Source organism: Eptesicus fuscus, chromosome 21 (assembly GCF_027574615.1).
Source record: "Eptesicus fuscus isolate TK198812 chromosome 21, DD_ASM_mEF_20220401, whole genome shotgun sequence".
Taxonomy (NCBI): domain Eukaryota; kingdom Metazoa; phylum Chordata; class Mammalia; order Chiroptera; family Vespertilionidae; genus Eptesicus; species Eptesicus fuscus.
Window position 1 is genome coordinate 28,984,998 of NC_072493.1, and position 3,893 is coordinate 28,988,890.

Below are 3,893 nucleotides of genomic sequence, written 5' to 3' on the forward strand. Positions count from 1 at the left end.
CATTTTGGAGCATGGCATGGAGAATGTAATACTCACCAGCATCTCACACAGGAGTAAAAGACAATGTCAGCAACATGCCACAGAAGGAAACAAACAAAATGTAAAGGTACCAGATGTAGGAGGGGTGTATGCGGCCCCTGAAGTACGTCTGCTGTGCACTGTGGGTAAGTGTGGACAGTGAGTCCAAATGGGACAAAACAGATTCTGATCTGAAGCCCAGGATCCTGCTTAGGTGGCTATCTTTTACTCAGATTGGTTTACACCTGCTATGTGGTTTCAGGTCGTAAAAGGGGGATGAGGTTTGCTGAACAGTAAATAACACAAGTGCTCTCCTTTTCCTTTTTCTAGAAAAAGAGGGGAGCCCTCCCCAGTTCAACTTCAGCAGTGGCTTCTGAAGGTTTTTAAGCATCCTAACTTAAAAACAAATCACAACAAAATAAAATACAAACAAGTGGCCTGAACATAAATTAATCAAATGGAAAGGCAGATTCATTTAAAAAAAAAAAAAAAACTGGGGGCCAGTCCATTAACTCTACGATTAACTCCCTGTCTGAGTGAAGATGTTTCACCTGTATCCACAAGACTCCCCAGCACAAGCTGCTCTGGGCAACTGTGAGAATAGCTACCTTTCCTTCTAACACATGTCCTGCTTGCTACTTGTGACCGCATGCCAAGTGCTGACCTTAAAAGAGACCCCACATTGGCCGAAACAGGTTTGGCTCAGTGGATAGAGCATCGGCCTGCGGACTCAAGGGTCCCAGGTTCGATTCCAGTCAAGGGCATGTACCTTGGTTGCGGGCACATCCCCAGTAGGGGGTGTGCAAGAGGCAGCTGATCGATGTTTCTAACTCTCTATCCCTCTCTCTTCCTCTCTGTAAAAAATCAATAAAATATATATTAAAAAGAAACCCCCACATTGGCAAAGGGCCCCAGGCAGTGTCTGCCTGATGTGGCCGTGCTTGTGGGAAACAAGACTTATATCCTCAAATAATGAAACCCCCCAAAGTCCCCCTCCTCTTCCCGTCTGCACTGTATGTGTTAACCTCCTCGCGGGGAGGTGCATTGATTCCATTTCCCTCTCATTTCCCTCTCTGGAACATCTTGGATTAACCAGGTCTTTCATTTCTTTTCAACTCCGTTGGTGGCTTTTGACTTGGAATGTTGATTTCTTCTTCTGCAAGAATGGCTTTTCATTGTTGCCTGGATGCCTGTCTTTAGAACCTTTTGTCCCTTTCCCATGAGGCCAGGAAATATCTGGGCTGTAGGTGCCATCTTCACACTCGGAGTAGGTCTTTCCTCAGTGACCACAGTGCTCTGCATACCACACCATACAGTACAGACACAGGAAGGTGGTGAAAGCCACGCAAAGAAGCCAAAGCACAACATACAGTATCTGTGTCTTAGAGAAGATATCTTGTCCAAATTTTATGCAAACAATAGCTTCCAGGAAAGCAATGACCCCAAACACCCAGCACTGTGTCCCCATGCGCTTGCACTGTGTGTCAGTGAAGTAAGCATAGTACTGCCTCACTGTGGGCGACGTGATACCACTAATAAAGAGAATCCTACACCAAGTGAATGGATGACCAGCTTGGAACACAAAGATATGTCTCAAGAAGAAGGTGTTCAACTCAGTTAGCTGCCAGATGATCATAAAAAGGTATATTCTAGCCACTCTCTGAAATGAAGACTTGGGGTCAAACCATTGAATGTAGGTCCAGCTGGCAGGAGTGAACTGCAGCATGGCTCTTTTGATTTTCCCAGTGGTGGTGTGGATGTCCCTGAAGCTTGCCCATTGGTAGGTTCTCATCTCTAAGAACTGGCAGACGACCATGCCCAGCCAGATGCTGCCGCTGTTGCACAGCAGAATGTCCAAAACCACCTGGTTCCACCAGCACTCAGCGATATTGGGCAGGAGATGCATGAAGAAAAGCTCGGTTAGTTCCCAGGTGATGCTGATGGTCCAGCAGAGACCATAACTATGGATCAGTAAGACATTCATGGCTCAGCCCCAGAAATATCCAAATGCAAATATATCAAAATGGCTGATAACTGTCTCCCAGGTGATAACATGGCAGTTCACAGTATACTCAATGACATACGCTTCCCTCATGGCACAGCGGAGATTTGGATCTAGCCAGTACATTATGGATTTCACCTGCTGGAAGTTCAGGAAGAGGAGGAAGACCAGGAAGAGAAAGTAGAGCACACTGAGTCCAAAAATCATTCTCTATAAGGCTGGATGAGGTCTGGTAAATGGACCGTAGGGGAAAGCTAATGCACTGATGATAAGAAAGAAGAAAATAACAGAGAGAATACCCCGCCAGATGTCTTCTGGGGACAGAGCCATCCCTTTCATAAGTCCTTGAAACTGAGACACATAGGTAGGGTCATGTTTATGAGACCAGTCACTGTTTAAGGATCCTCTCTCCCAATGGAAAACAGTCCCAGTTGGTGAAGGCAAAGTACATGAAGCTGACAATGGTGAAGCTGAGCAGAGTGATGGTGTGTGGCCGATAGAAGAAGTCAATAGTGATGTCCTCCACTTGCTGCTTATTGATCATCCAGAAATGCATCTTGTAGTTCACATCATCCTTGCTCAGGGTCCTGCTCCCCACGCAGGATGCCATGGTGGCGGCGGCGGCAGTAGCGGCTGCGGCTGCTGCCCCAGTCCTGGGAGGCTGGGACCCCGGAGGTGACCAGCTGCAGTGCAAGGGAGGCCGGACCAGATGGCGCACCACAATTTTCTTAATAACATTTTCTCTAGCTTACTTTATTATAATAAGTACATAATACATATAACATAAAATACGTGTTAATTGTCTATATTATCAGTAAGGCTTTCGGTCAACAGTGGGACATTATCAAGTTTAGGGGGAGTCAAAAGTTACACATGGATTTTCAACTATGGGGGGTCAGAACTTCTAGCCATATTGTTCAAGGGTCAACTGTACTTAAAAGGCTGAATGCTTTCCCATTAAGATTAAGCTAGGGATATCCTCTCTTACCACTCCTATTCAACATCATACTGAAAGCATCATACTGGGTACATTTCAGCCAATACAATAAAACAAGAAAAGGAAATCAAAGGCTTACAAATTATAGAGAAAGAAAGAAAATTGTCTCTCTTCCCATAAGCAGCCTGAGATGACCTCTGAAAATACCAGTAGTTCACTCTTTATCTGACCCAGAAAACTCCACAAAATCATGAAAATCAAGAGGTTCAAACCTTCATGTTCACTTTAGGAACACTCATGAAACTGCCCAGGCCATCAAGGGCATGCCTATTTGAAAATCCACCAAATATCTGAAGGATGTCACTTTACCGAAGCAATGTGTACCATTACATCATTACAATGGTGGAGCTGGTAGACGTGCACAGGCCAAACAATGGGGCTAGACACAGATTCAGAAGCCCAGAAAGAGTACTGAATTTTTTGCTGCACATGATTAAAATTGCAGAGTAATGCTAAACTTAGGTTAGATGTAGATTCTCTGGTCACTGAGTACATCCAGGTGAACCAAGTTCCCAAATGCAGCACAGAACTTACAGAGCTCATGGGCTGGTTAACACATGAACTCTCCCTGCCACATGGAGAAGATCTTTACTAAAAAAAAAGCATATTGTTCCTAAACCGGAAGAGGAGGTTGCACAACAGAAAGCTATCCCAGAAAAAAATGAAGGAGAAAAAAAAAACAAAAAAAAACTTATGATCCAGGGGTAAATTCAGCATAAAATAAATGCTAATAAAAGTTTTTTAAAAATAAGAAAGAGCCGAAACCGGTTTGGCTCAATGGATAGAGAGTCGGTCTGCGGACTGAAAGGTCCCAGGTTCGATTCCGGTCAAGGGCATGTACATTGGCTGCGGGCACATCCCTGGTAGGGGGTGTGC

At 44.8% G+C, this 3,893-nt stretch overlaps 1 pseudogene; it reads right to left on the bottom strand.

Annotated features, from left to right (window-relative positions):
* Positions 1–1,119: 1,119 nt before the first annotated feature.
* On the bottom strand, positions 1,120–2,630 carry LOC103284408 (phosphatidylserine synthase 1-like; annotated as a pseudogene).
* Positions 2,631–3,893: the final 1,263 nt, after the last annotated feature.